This window comes from Bombus vosnesenskii, unplaced genomic scaffold (assembly GCF_011952255.1).
Source record: "Bombus vosnesenskii isolate JDL3184/JDL3185 unplaced genomic scaffold, Bvos_JDL3184-5_v1.1 scf7180000013436, whole genome shotgun sequence".
Lineage (NCBI taxonomy): Eukaryota > Metazoa > Arthropoda > Insecta > Hymenoptera > Apidae > Bombus > Bombus vosnesenskii.
In genome coordinates this window covers 915,369-931,761 of record NW_022883050.1, presented here as the reverse complement: position 1 = coordinate 931,761, position 16,393 = coordinate 915,369, and positions in this window count along the sequence as shown.

The following is a 16,393-nucleotide window of genomic DNA, read 5'->3' as shown; positions in this document are numbered from 1 at the left end:
ACCCCTGTGCTCTACCAGATCTTTTAATTTAATTCCCATTCAACGATCCCATCCGACGAGTTTTCGCTCTTATCGGTTGGCTCTTCTTCGAGGATCTTGTTGGATCACCGAGAAACCACCCTTACTATTTCTCTCGTTTGAATTGAATGTCGTTGGAATTTATGGTTGCAGGATAGTAATGAAAGCGAAGAAGCATATTGAAGATGGAAGTAGAAGTCTTGAGATTAGCCAGCTGATTCGAGAAGCAGTTGCCAAGTGTTGGAATGTTTTGAGTCCACTGGATATCTAATCAAAGATGTAACTATCGAAATTGAACGATAAGCGCTAATCTTTTTCATTCAGACGCGATACAACGTGTTTTATAAACACTATAGAGCACTATCCTTATAAAATGATTGTAACTGATAACGTACGACATATAAATTGAAAAATGTCGATATTAACCAATAATCCTTGTTAAGAAGAAAATATATTTGAAATATTATGTACATATAAATTGTATTGCAGATAATATAGATTAACGACACTTTGTAAATTGATTCAGTTTTCGTCGAGTTTATAGAATTGGGATCAATCCAAATGCGATATTCTGTGGTTCAACGAGAAACTTTGAACTCCTAATCTTTGGTTGATACGCGTACGTGTATGTACGTAGATAACAATTTCGATCGATTTGTGGAATCTTATCAAGTTGCAATTCTAAACATCTACGACTCATAATGTGAAAGAATTTCTTTGTCGTAAAATCAAATAAACAATAGAAGTCGATGTAAAAATACTTCTGAAAAAATAAAACGATCGAGTACAAAGCAATTATCTATAAGATACAGTGTAAGACCTTTTGATATCTTCCTCATTGAGATAATGGAGCCATCGTTTAAAGGAAAAAGAATCAACTGATTTTTTTGTATACACACAAAACGATAATAATATGACAGAAGAAGTGGAATAATGATATTCAAAATGTTGCTTTGTAAGATTCCCTCCGATACTGTCAAATATAAAATTGCGCCAATTAAAATTTATTATAAGCGGAGAGCAAAGGTAATTGCGGGATAATTCACCGACGAAAGCGAAAGCTATAAAGAGCAGAGGAAACAAAGGCAGTCGTGAATGTTAAATATACTTTTCTATATCTCTGTTCAATTGAAATATCCATTAAAAAGATTTATTGAAGACGAAACAGAGAGACGCGTTATTTCGAACATAATTATATATGTTTACGATATATTCAATCATATTTGTATAATATATAGAAGCACAATACTGCTGTTATTTCTGCATTCAGAAGTAAGATCATATTAGCTATTATTTTATTCTTTGGACAAATCTATCACGCCGTTCTGAGCCGAAAAACCTTTATTGCACTTTCTTATATGGACTAGGGATAAAAACAAAAGAACATCTTAAAACCATCGATTGTACCTAGAACTATCTTCTAATTGCTATTTATTATAACTAGCGCGAACTCACGCTGTCATTTTCAACAAATATTTTAAAGGAAAGTTCATAAAAGTTTTCACAATGTCTTAATATAATCGTCAATGCGACATGCGATTGAAAGGAATCCGGGTTATAGGAAAATTAACAGAAAATCCACGATATTCGAGACACGAAACAACAAATAACAAGCTTTCGAGACACGACGAAGGCATTAACGCAGGAAACATTCCGACGATGCATACGGTAGGAACACCAGGAATCCCTCAGCTGATAAGGCCATTGGGCGGAGTTATCAGATAAAATGATTCCCGACAGAGCGACGGAGGCCGTGCACGCGCGGACGCGCGAATACGTTAGAGCAGTGAAAATCGAGTCGAGTTTCCCTGGGCGATATCGAACAGATAGGACTTCACGGTTCAAAGGGCTCTCGAGTTTGGTATGGTGGGCGGAGAAGTGACCCAGAACCGAGCTGACGGCGGATCTAACGCGAAAATAATGAGACCTGTAAACCGGAAGCTGCTCCATATCGGTGGCAAGATCTCACGTACACGTACCATCTATCTTCTCCGCTATCGCTTGGCTGTTCTAAATACAAACGCGTTCACCCACGCGTGTGTATCGATAATTCTATTCCTATACTCGCACTGGACGTCGAAGACTAGCGATCTTTAACGCCATCTGAAAGCTTCCATGTTACTCGCATTAGTATTCGGAAATCCTATTTTTGTGTTTGCTTTTTCTTTCTTTGTTAAAAGAAATTCAAATTAAGTACTTAGAAACATGTATCTTATAAGTTAAAAAACATACTTTGGATTAATTCCTTTCTATCCGTTAATGTAATTTTAACATATTTGCATATAATGAAATACACTCGCGTAAGCTGAAATAAATCTTATACAGGTTGAAAATACTTAACGCGTAAAAGATATTCCTTTTCCATCTTCCAGCAAGTATTTTTTCTTCCTTTTTTAGTATTATCGTGTGATAATTATCCTTCGAAGAACGTTTTCCTTTCGATTAGGGAAGAATTTTTGCATATTCTAGTCTATATATGTATAGAACTAATTATTGGATTTATCACGTAACGTAATAAAGTTTTAAGTTGACGATAGTTGAATGCGCTTATTTGTTATAGCTGAATTGCTTCTGATCTATATACACATTTAAGAGATCTTTTTGTCACTGTATAGCGTGTGTTCAACGATAGGTAAAGTTTAGACAGCCGCTCTCAAACTCTAGCAGCAAACGGTTGTAAAAGAGGAAATAAATTTTATTCCCCTCTGTTCATCTTTCTTCTTTTTCCTACGGACTTAACTTGCAATCTTGAAACTCGAGCTTTATTCCACTGGTCCGCTTACAAAAGCAAGGGCGTGGAATTAAAACTTGCTACCCCTTCTCCAAAGAACTTTCTCAGATAACACGCTGTAGTTAATCTTATTTTTCCATCTCATATAAAAATTACAGTTTCCAGATTTGTTTATGCTACGTACGAACGATACACTTATTATCTTTATGTGTTTCTCTAGAACATGGCCATAGACGTGTAAGCACCCTGCTCCTTCGCTAGTGTTTGCACATACAACAAGCTGCTTAACAAACACGAATACGCGTGCGCAACTAATCTGTAATCCTCCATATCTATGCTGTGCAAACAATATCGCTACAAACCTCGTCTATACATACGCGGACGCATACCGTTTATTTGCAGAAACGTATGCGAGTTTAATGCTTTCGAAGTATAACTGTTGCTGAAATTGGCGATAAAATTTTCATAGAAGAAAATTACGCGGTCCAAAAATTTTCGGTTTGTTCTCCATCTCTCGATGTATTACAATATTGTGCAATGTATTTGAAAAATAATTTAAATAATTTAAATTCGAGACAAATCGTAATCCTAGTTTCCTTTATTCTTTCATTATCTGAAATTTATTTTCTGAAAATTTATATTCGAAAGAAGGTTTAAATCTTGCTCGGAAGAAGATTAATCTCAATTTGCATTTTTGTTATTTCTTTATTTTCTGGAGTTAACCAGTTTTTATTCGGAAGAAGATCAATCCATCTAGTATCGTAAAACACTCATTTCCGTAATCAGAAGAATTTCGAAAAATTCCAGTCCTCTTTTAAAAATTACAATCGACCTTTACAAGAACAGCACCGAATGAACTTAAATCATTTAAAGGCGCAAGTGTCTCCATGTGTCTCACTAAGCGTTTACATCGGTAAAGACGCGGCACGAGTTCGCAAAGTTGTGCAATTTAGCACCAAGCGTCGCTCAGCATCGATTTGGTGTTCCTTGTCGCAGATAATAGCGTTTGCCAGGTTTATTTACTGCGCGTTTTATCTGAATGGGTCGTGGTCTCGTGCAGGGCTAACAATAAGTGTGGCCCGACCAGAAGCACGAACAGCCGACTGCCAATGCTGGTAGGTGCACACTTGCACACCGTTCACCTGTGCACGCAAGGAACACAGCTCGTGAAGATCATATAGGGTGTACCAATTGTCACAGTGTAAGCGAAAATGGCATAATTCTACGCGAAAAGGTATGTCAAAAAAGTAGAATAAAATTTGTTCATATAATACGTCGCTTTTCAGAAAATCTAGTTCGAAAACTTGTCAAATATGTACGTGGGAACTTGGTTATTTCCTGATTGGTTATGAATAGAACCCATTGTTATTTCTATTATAATACCATAACCTGTTTTACATGCAAATATTAAAATTTTAATTAATTTCCTTGTAAAGACAGGAATATGTAGAATAAAAGTTTTTCATATACCACTTGTTCATCAGAGATTGGATTTCTGTTGTCACAAGTGTCGAATATTTCATTTTACAGAACCAAGAGCTGATTGGAAAAGCTGTTTACTCTTATGTGATAATCAAATTTAATTGAAAAACAGGATTATTTCTAGATTTTCGTGGAATAATGATACTAAAATATAACGTAGATAGCGATAGACGTGAAACATCTTCGTTGTTAGAAGATTATAAAGCCTCGTTTTCAAGAAAATAGAATATGGACATATTTCATCCAGAATCAACCCGATATACACTCCACAAATTTTCAAACTCGATATTCTCCAAAAAGATGAGTCACACGAAAAGCTTTTATTCTACATCTTCCATTCATTCCTTCGCATAGAACCACCCATTTCCCGACTAAACTCTGATAACTGAAACACCCTATACATATTAACAATAGCAACTGGTAGAAGCTAGCGGTTAGCCCGAGGGAATCGTACAGCAAAGTCCGTGTTGCACTGAAATTATGAACGCTGCTGTTATTCTCCGCCCGATTTCCTTGATTTTCAAAGAGAATCCTTTCCTCCATTTGCGAAAATGCCACTTTCTCCCTATTTTCCGCAACCATCAATCCCATGGTTACAATCTAAACTGATAATCGCGGACGGACACGCTCGCGTAATAATTTCAATGGGAACGAGCAGTTTACGGGAGCCTCCTTCTGCTTGTCCGAGCCTTATACAGGAAATTGCCATTCTTCCGAGTACCGGTCCGATAAGATTTATCGCTCGCGCTGCCACCGACACAAATCACCTAATCAATCGTTATCGTTCGTTACTTAAATTCCTACTTGCCAGGTCCCGCAACGTCCTTTTAGACGACTTTTTCGTCTGTTCGTTTTTGGGACAGTTCCAGGTTGCAGTCGGCGATTCTTTCTTTTACATTCTTTTCGGCAGCGAAGAAGGGTCCGGAGAAAGTGCTGACTCGAACGCTCAGTGAGAGAGTAAACAGGGAACCTGGATGATGTATTTACCATCCAAACGTTTCCCGCCAGTGCTGAATTTTTGTGTTACATGGAGCTTGATCGTGTGTTTGCGATGAAACACTGCGCTTTGTTTCCGTGGCTGTAACGCTGTTGTTTGTGAATACACGACGATGGAATCTCTTGCACACTTTATTAAATATAATCTTTCATCCTGAATCTGATAATGTCGTAGTTAAAATTTGTTAACGAGACAATTAATTAAACGTAATCGAGGAAAATGCGTATTTAAAATTTCATTCTATTGTATTTAAAGTTGAAAGTACTGTTTATCCTCGGTTGCTGTCATTTTACGTATTGTTGCCGATTAAAGGGGAAGACTGGTATCCTCGGATAGAAATAAAAATTCGTACTAAACAGTATTCCTTATAAGATAGATCATTCGTTTCACTAAATCTCATTCTACTTGCAATTGGCTACTTTATTCATTATTGTCAATTGTGGTGAGAAACTGGTACCTCTGAATAAAAGTAAGAACAATAGTTCCATATAATTTCGCCTGAAACAATAATTTCTATCGTTATTCCAACTCAAATATTTTATTTAAGGTTGAAAGCACTTTCTACCCTCGACTGTTGTTATTCTACTTATTATTCACAAGTAACCTACCGTTACCTATTGAGGAAATTACCTCTGAATAGAAATAAGAATCAATATTTTCTGCCATTTTATCACCGACAATAATCTCTCTCATCCCTTTCAAAGGTGAAAACACTTTTTGCCCTCAACTTCTGTCGCCCTACTTATCTTACCAATCAAAATGAGAAACTACTATCCACGAATAGAAAAAAACATCAAAATTTCATAGCATCTCATCTGAAGCAGTAATTTCCATAAAACGGATCGTTCTGCCGCAAAAAGGTCTACGTTCAGAAGCACACGGTACCTACCCTCTAACAATAAATAAAACAATCTTTTAATCCCCACCCGATCGAGCCGGGCTGTCATTCAATTTGCTCACGGTACCATTTCGTTCAATTAATACGTCTCGCCCAATAGTCAGACGATTTTAATCAAAGCTTCGGGCTTCGTTACTTGGCGAGAGGGGGAGGAATCGATCGCCACCGGTGCTATTCCGAATATTTTCAGGAAATTCGTCGGAGAATTCGCCACTCTGCGGTCCAAGTAATTTGTCGACTCGGACGACATGTTGCACGCGGACAAGAAATACCGTGATCACGGCCCGATACCTGGTCCAACCCCTTTTCGTCCAGCCTGTCGTCGGTATTCGACGAATTCGAATCGATCCTGCGGCTCCGCTGAAATTTCGACGATGTGTGTGCGTCTATCCGACCGAACAGGAACGTTCGATTCCCGTTTGGCGTCGCGTGTGTAATGTTTCGTGTGTCTGCATATTTCCGACACAGCCGACAATTCGTCTTTCATGTACGGCGGCCAGCACGCGACGAATGTTAAAAACCTCCTCGAGCATTCTGCGAGGCACGCGACCAATGCGCCACCGCAAACGGGACCAACGAACAGATAGAGGGTGGCGTAAAGGGGTTGCAGAGAAGGCAGAACGAGATGTTGACGTTTGACGAGACCGCGACGAGATGGCTGAGACGAATTGAACTGGGATTTTGCGGCAGATAGGTCCAACTGTTCGAGATGAATTTGATTGTCATGGAGACAGTTAACGGGAAATTTTGGGCGGTTTCCAGTGAGTCACGCGTTTAATGCGTTTAACTGACACGTTAGAAAATCTTGTTAGGATTGTTATCGAACGTTCTTCGTGGTTTTAACATCCTCTAATTTAACAATTTGATTAATTGGCCTGGACTCTTAAAGCGAGATGGTTGATAAGTTAATGGTTGAGGGCGAGGGGCTGCGAGGGGTTCTTAATTCGAGCTTCGCGTTTCATGAACACGCTGACTGATTTGTTTTCGGTGTGTTTTTCTTCTGTGCGAGATTACGAGGTTGCTAGCGAGTTTACGTACGAAGGAACGATGACAATTATAGAGTAGAAGAGATTTGATAAAAAAGATCAATATGATAAACATACGCATGCGAATAGTAAATCCATTAACATATTAGCAGTAGAACTACCGATATGTGATACGTGTATATCTAAATATCTTATTTGCATAAACGACTGTGATAAGAATGTTATGACAACAATAAATAGCTAAATAATTAAAAATGAAGTAATCGCGTTTCTGCCTCAATAAACGTTAATCAACGTTTATCAAAAGCACCTACCTCTATTTTGCAAAATGTGCAACATTTTATACATAATTCTTCCACGCCAAGAAACCTCTATATGTATAACGTAATTCTTTCCTTTAAAATTAGAACATTTCACCAACGTTCATTTCATCTTGGTTCCTTTAATTTCGCCAATGAGCAATGCTTAAATATTCGAATAACAGTGGAAAACCACTCATTCGTTCCAGCCAGTGCGCATTTCAAACCGCATTACACTTATAACGCTACATTTATCTTAATGTTTCCGTTTCAGCGAGCTCTATTATTTCAAGCTCGTGCTGTCCCGTCCGAGATTACACTTTATCCAGCTACAAAGTCCTTAAATATTCAGTGATATTGCAGAAAAAGTTTACAAAAAGCCAAAGCAGAGCGAGAAATTGAAAACGAAATTATATCGTCGTTTTATAAATAATAACGTACAAACGTTCCGCGTAACATTTCACACCAGCGTTCGTTAGCGGGTTTGACTTGACATTTTCCAACGTTCGACAAAACTAATTTTTGAGACCCAAGGGACATTTAAACCTGTTTAAACAAATATCCCTCCTTTTAGCCGGTGGATCGAGCTCATTTCTCATTCAACAATGCAACAGAATTCCACGGGATGTAATTATACTAATTTGACGATACCTGAGCCACCCTCCCCCACGTTTATTTACCGATATAAAATTAATTGCCAATTCGAAGCATTGTCCGATTCGACCACTTAATTATTGTAATGGTTGAATATTTTATCCTACGCATAAATTTCTACTCGGCGAACTACGACAATTACGCGTAGTCGCTTGAATATTTATGCAACTAGGCTGTTCTATCGCGTCTATCCGTGGTAACCGAAAATGTCGAACGCGGTTACCCAGAAATTTATGAATCAAGTAAGTTCAAACAGATTTTTAGAATTGTAACGTGTATTCGTAAAATACATGGCGTTTTAGGCGAAGATACATGTAAAATGTATAAACGAGAAATAATTTCAGTACTTGTAGTTATTTATATTTTCACTGTGACTCGTGATTTCGTGCAGATTGTCGACGATTCATGAAATATTATTCTGCGTGAAATAGATAAAGTATCATACCACTTTATTATTCGAATATTACACAACTTAGTAGATAGCATTTCATAATTTATCGTTATCCTCTTTTCAGTAACCGTAAATCATTTTATTTTATGCTATTGATTCTTCGTAATTAATTACACGAGATATTGTTAATGAAATGTTATGAATCACAAGTTGCGAGATACCGATATCAATAAAAAAGACTCTTGCACGATAGTAACAAGTTCGATAATAAAACGATCGAAATTGTACGAGTAAACGTTGCAAAGTACAAGTTATCTGACTGCGTATCTTATTTGGCAAAAAATTATAAAATCGTAAAAAAAAAAAAGGAAATCTATAACCTATAACATATAACTTGCTAGTTTATTCATACGATTAGACGGTAAATTATTGTACGAGAGGAACCTGATATTACAGCTGTCGTATTACGAATATTATAATATCCGTGTATGAAAAATTCACGAGAGTTATTTCAAGTAATCCTAGATTATCGACGATTCTAAAAATCATGGAGAACAGTGTTCCCTCTGCAAAACTCATTTCTATACTTCTGTTTCCATTCGCAAGCTTCCAATAACGTTCAAAAGAGGACTCAGAACTTAATCACACAGCTTTGGACAGGCTTTTTTTATTTCGATCGCGTTTCGAACTTCCGAGGTCGAACTACATGCTGAGCTGCCCTCGCTCTCGAATTCTATAACGAATTTCGTAAAATATTCCATCGTTGAAATTTCCAAATATTAAACGGATCATTGCGGAATTAAAGGAATATCCTCTTTTTTTTTCCTGCAACAGTCGCCGACTCCATGAACTCGTATCCATTTGTTTCGCGAACGAATCGCGCGGTTTACAGAAAAGAGGCGGAAAAAGAAAACGAAGCCGTGGAAGTTAGCACGAAACGCAGTGCGAACGAAAGCACGTTGTAGGGCAACTTCACAGGTTTCTATCGCGAAACGCGTCGATCGAGAGCTAAAGTTACACGAAATTATGTGCAAACACAACTAAACGCGAGAAACCGTAACACAAAGAGAAAGTAGAATCGCGGTCTCCTTCATATCGTTCCCTTTAGAATATTCTAACAATTTACGCGATATCGCGAACTAGTTTTCGAGCAACGAATCGACGTCTCAGCGACATTTTATTCGTTCGCTGTTCGTTACTCGCTATTCGTGCAATCAACTATTCTACTGTATATGGTGAATAGGGGAGTTTTGTAACTTCGTTACGTGCTGTAACTGCAGAAGCAGTTGCGTTCGAATGAAATATGATTTTTTCTTTTAGAATTTCTGTGGCCGTCTGTAATAGCCGGCAGGCACGTAGAAAATTATTTAACTAACTACTTTATGAAAAATACGATCGAGTTTTATGACGAAGTTGAGAAAACATCGTTAAACGCAATGAAAATTACATTTCGGCGAACAAAATTATTTAGTTATTCTAATTGTTTCTTATCTTTTTGTTTTTAGGATTATTTCAAACATACAACAACTCATGGTAGAGGTATTATTGACTTTTACTGAGACACAAACATAATTGTACAGATGGACGTATTTATTTTCATTGCACCACTTTGATTATAATTATCTATGTAATACACTTATTATATTACGAGCCGATAGTGATAGATTTTCGTATTAATTAGTATAATCACTTGTGTATATTATACTTATTATGCGAATCGATTGTTGTATTATTAGAAAGGTACGTTACTTCATAATATGTTCGTTATACAATTGCGGATATAATGAACAGATAATAAGATAAAATGTGTGACCTGATTGAAATAATTGTACAGAATGATCGATTGTGATTTTTCGAAATTTTGATAAATTACAAAGCGAAAGGGTTGTATTTTTTTTTCTTGTAAACCAGTGTAGATTTTCTACTTACAAATGAAAATTAAATGATTATATATCATCGTTATCGTTTCTCTTCTTGTGAAATTACATATATTTTATCTGTCTATTTGCTTAAAACATAATAAAGAGTCAATACTAATCACGGAGAAAAATAAAAGTTGCGCTGTTCGCTGTAAAAGGCACAATGTCCGCAGTTTGGACGAGACAGCATGCGAAATAGCGTGAGTGGAAGGAAATTTTAAACTATGCAACCTGTCGGTGACAGTTCTTTAGCTGGCGGTTGCAGCGATAAATACAAAGTTCCTTTAGAAACAATACAGAATATTTCAATCGCTTGCAAGCTCTCTTTTATTCAGGTCACTGTGAAAAGAATAATCTCAATCGTTCAAATATCGCGTGTACTTTTTGCTGATAATTCGTAATAAGTATATCTCATGGGAAACGGAAAAGAGAAGAGGAAACAGTACAATATTGTACGAATTTGATATAAAAACGAAATAAAAATGCTATTAATACGAAAAAACAGAACATATAAGATGATACTGTCTTAGATAAATTATTGTTCATGTCGTTATATTTGAATGAAGTATAAACTATATCGTGTGATTCACGAAATATCGCTCTTTTTAACTTTCATATTCTTATAGAATTATTTAAGAAACTCTGCCTATACAATAAATTTTATAACAACGTGTTGCTTCAATTAATAAGTTTGTGAAAATATAGGCACTTACACTTGCAGATCTGAACAAGATATAAAGAATACATATAGTGCAATTTATGGAGCACCATTTCTCGTATCTTTCTCCTAAAATTACTAAACACGCTCAGTTCATGTAACAGATATTCATCGTACAATAGCACATGTTGTTCCAACTAACCTTTTAAGTTCCAATTGTAAGCGTATTTTAATTTAAATTTATAAAACAGCGCATATATTCCAATATTGTCTTTTTTGTTTGTTTTTTCTTTTTTTTTTTTAAGAAAGAAACATCATTTCCTAATCATTTTACAAGTACATGCTATTAATCTTTTGACAAGAAAATTTCTTACATGATACTATATACCTTCTGTTCGATGTTATATATGTAGTTACGTAATTACTTAATATATTAGGTAAGGTTTCTCTTATATTATAGAAGTCTCCTAATATATTAAGTAAAGAAACCATAGTTTCGTAAAACATCGAGTTATGTTACAACACCAGTCACACCACATCCACGACAGCCTGTATGGAAAATCGACTATAACAATTAATATCGCGAGACGAAAACTGTCTCGCTGCACGTAAAGTGGCTGCTTAATGGAACCGTCGTAATTAATGAAATTATCACGCAGTCGGTTGTCTGAAGAGCTTAATCCTTCAGGAAGAGTAAATTTCTGCGTCGAATTCATTAAATTCGCAACGAATCTACTAAACGAAACCGTGGCTCGAACATAGGCAAGGAAAAATAAAAAAAAAATTACGCTCCCACGAATTCTCGGTTATACGAATTCTTTCTCTCTCTCTCTCTCTCTCTCTCATCCGTCTGCTCTGTTTTCGGCAATGGAATAATTGCGTAGGCGTTTCATAACCGTAGAACATGCTCCTATTTTTTATTCCGCTAAAATAAAATAAAATAAAATAAAACGAAAGCTTTTGTTCGTATCTGGATCGATGGGAAACAGAACTCGGTGAACAAATACGTTTGATATCGTTTCAAAACGATTTCATGATAAAAGAAAAAGGGAATAATATTCTCCGCTGTGTAAGTCTGTAATTTTTACAAAAGAAAAATAAAAGAAAGAGATAATGGTGGAATCACGAAGTTAGAGGATAGTACATACACCGGAGTGGCATTAACGCAAAGGTTTTTGCTGAGCACGCGAAATCCATATGGATGCAAAGTTTCTTTGATCGATTGCTAATATTGCCCCCGTGGCTATCCATTACTCCAGCTTCGAATATCGCGAATAATACGCGGATATCGTACTTCGCGATCAGCTCGATGACTTCCGCCATCCCAGAGGTGCACACGATCCGTCGATATCTATCGTGCCTGTTCCGATCCGAGAATTATATCGGACAAGATGCTTCGCGATAATTGAACCGTATCGTGACCTTTGTTTCCTCGAAATAATTAATTGTTTATTAACATCAGTTAATTTGGAACGTTGATGATAAATGAATAGCAGTATATTTCCTTAAGCTTTAGAGTAATTTTTACTTAGAGTAATTCACACACACACACTTGTTGTAAGTTTAAAAGAAACAACATTGCAAGGAAATTATCTATTTGACTAAAAGAAAATGGATTGACGAAAGAAATATATATTGGTAGAATTTTATTCGTTGTATAAAAATCATCTTACAATGAACGTAGAAAGTTTAATCATTTTCTTAGCACAAGCGAATGCAATGTTTACAAAGTGTCTGATTTTATTTAAGGAACGAATATCCGCAAGAACTAGAAATTAAATTATCTAGCAACTTGTTTCTTTGAAGTCACAGAACAACGAAAAGAATCCGAAATTCACTTGGAAACTTGGAAAGGATACTTCATGTGAAGTAAAGTAAGAAGTTTAAATTGATACAGTGGTATCAAGTTGCTTGATTAATCTTCATCGCGTTTCAGTAAAAAATTAAAACTATTCTAAATATGTAGTTTTACCGATGCGTTAGAAGTTTTACTAACAATAAATTCTGTCTTCTGTCGAGGAGTATCAAACGTTATACGAAGTACGTAATTCGACGATGGAAGAGGAGAAGAACTTAAGGGGATTTAAGTAAAATAACTGAAATGAGCTTGGCAAAGAGGTTGAAAAAATTTGGCCACATTTTCCCTTCGTTCACGGTTGAATAACGGACAATTGAAATGCTATTTCATCGTGTCGACGTTAATTCCGGTTAAGAAAAATATCACTTTGTTCGTGTTTAATTTACACCATAACTATGTCTGGCGCTAAGATTTCCTACCTCTAATTTAATTGTCGGTAACAACGTTTTAAGATCCGCTCCAAGTTATTCTCGTTAAGTAACATATTTGACTATTCAAGCGTCGTTTAAATATTCATCTAACGCGATGCAAATTAGCGCAAAAAAGGAAGGTTGCCCGACCTTCTGTTTTAATCTCTCCTCCTTTAAGCTTCTCGAAGTTTTCTACTATCTGAGTCATATTTAACATCTTTGATTAATTTTGAATAGATGTTGAGTCGTTGGTTGTATTATTTAGGAACTTTCAAAAGTACTGTACAAGGTATTTTATTTACCTGCTGGCAAAGTGTTTCATTTATTCATGATCTTTAAGAAATATCCTTTTCCTCATACTGCTAAAAATATTTCAAATTTCCTCGAACTTCGTAAAGTTGTAAGTTCCAGGTGAAAGGAGGGATAATAATGAAAAGGAGATTAACCAAATTGTTGAGATTCTTGTTCATAATCACGATGTTAAAAAATTCACTAACGTAAACTTTCAAAGAGGAGATTTCCGAAGAAAAGAAGTTGCAAGAAGAAAATAATAAGTCTGTGTGTGTATAGTGGGTTAAAGAACAAAAATCGAAACAGTAAACCGGAATAGTCACCAGGGAAAAATTGTGAAGGTGAAGTAACGCAGTTAAACGGCAGTGCCGTAGTTAAGTTGGCGAGTTCATTCATGGCCAATTGATTTTGGTTACGAGAGGCCCTCGGAAGAAGCACCGTCTCGTAACCCTAAATGGTAAATTGAATTGACATTAATTCCACGGCAGCGAATCGCACGTTGCTATTCGCGTTGCTCACGACCACCGGACGCGTTTCACCCGATGCTCGACAACGATAATACACAACAATATGAAGCCGTACGGAAAGGCCGGCATCGTATCGTCGTGTACTACACGTCGAAAGGGTTGTAACCGGATATAGGCTAATCTCGCCTCACGTAGGTTTCCTCCTGTAGCGAGTCATGCCCTGGGCATTTCGACGACCGCCATCCGGCTTGCGACGAAGAAGAAATTAAGCGGACAGAATAATGATGTAAGCCAAGCAATGTAAGCTTTCACGCGCTGGGGAACCGGAGAAACGCGTCGTAGAAGGGTTAATACCGACCTCGGGATGCCGCGGGGTCGCCGTCAAGACTTCTGATGCCGACTGAAGGGAGCTGAACAGAGTTTAGCCTAGAAAACGAGCAGAACGAATCAGTCGTGATCGAATGTCAGAGGAAAAGAAGCTGAAAAGCGAAAAGCAGCGGGGGGAAAGGGGTAAAGCGTTTTTGCTTTCTGGGAGAACCGTGATGTAATCTTATTGGTAGTTGGAGAGAGAGAGAGACAGACAGAAACAGGAAGAGAGAGAGATGCAATTTTATATGATTGGATTTGGTTTTAGGTTGGTCTGTTGTAAGATTAGATCAGTGGTTTCATTAACTGATTCTGATAAACGGACTACGAATATTCATGCATTTATACCAGGTACAAATATGCAAAAATGGGTAAGGTTGTGCATAAATGCAAAAATATGTAAAATACCAACATCCGGACGACTTTACACATTTTAACTAGAAATTAAATCTCAAAGTTTCGCCACCAAATAAATCGATGGATTACGTTACTAGATTGCACAATAAATGTGGGAATTTAAATGATATTCAGTATTTTATCAAAAATGATATCTCGGCTGAAATCGCAGCTACTAGATTTTACTACAAATACATATGTTCAACGATTCAAATGATGTTTTGAATTTGAATTAAGGTTAAATCTCTTCTCTCGCATGAACCGATAAATATCCGTATCGGTTGCAACGAAATTTGAACGGTCTTGATATTGCATCGGGGACGTGAACGTCGATCGTGAAAAATATAGTCTGATATAAAGTCAACAACAAAGGAACTCATCGATCTGCGACTTGGACGTGACGTGAGAAAAGTCGTTTATCAAAATTCGAGTGTCGCTTTCCCTATGATGCTCGTTCGACGGTTGCACAAGCTTGGAACGCGTCGTAATTAATAACCATGTGCAACACCGCCCGGTGATACAGCGTATTTGATTTAAATATATACGTTTATCTAAAAGTTCATTGTACAAGTTAATTAATCGTTATAATAAACATATTTGATTTTGGTTTGTTTGTACGAAAATCGAGGAAGATATACGGTGCATACATATATAATAATTCATGAAAGTACTCAAACACTTGCAGACATTTTTTATGAATGTTACAGGAAACATTTTGAAATTATATTAGCAGTATGAGAGGAAAATTTGGAAAACATCACGGTAACATCAATGTATTTCTTTCATGTATTTCAATTTTCTTTGTTCAAGAATGTCATTCTTCTTTATGTCCTTCGAGCTTTTCCTTTTAAAATATTTCTCATGTTTTGTACCTTTTTTCCTTTCCCCGTTGCAACACATTTTTTTACTTCGTACCTATTTCTCTAACAGTCTCTACTTTTTCCATCTTGGTTTCTATTTCTATTCTTTCCGAACTTTATCCTCTTTCCGTGCAACCCTTCCTTTTTCTTTTATTTCTACGTCTCCTTTCTCTTTATTTCAACTGCTTTCCCATACTTCCACTTCTCACAGCTACTTCCCCTTATGTTCATTTTTTCTTCCATCCCATCTTTCTCTGTTTCTTCTGTTTTTCCCCTTCTCCTCTCCCCCTTCTCTCTCACTCTCATGTTTCCCTTCCATTTTCGCGCAAAGCTCGTTCTTCGTCCGCCGAAACACTGTCACCATGGTTGAACCGCGTGTACGTGTAAGCCGCGACCTCAAAAGAGGCCAGGAACTTGTCGACTCGCGGCCACACGTCGTCGACTATCGATCCTTCGATGCCACTTTGTGGTGAGCTTGTCTCGGGACCGGCAAAGCAAACCACCGAAACTACGGGTTCCCCTGGATCACCGATACTATCGACTGTTCGGATATTTGCCCCTGGTAAATATTGCCCTCGTAAAATACACTTGACAAAAGCGGAGTTTGCACTCTCGCGTGTTTCTTCTCAGTTAAAATTGAAGTAACAAATTTTATGTACGTACTTGAAAAAATGATGGATTATGTAACTATAATCAACGTATCGCTTTATCT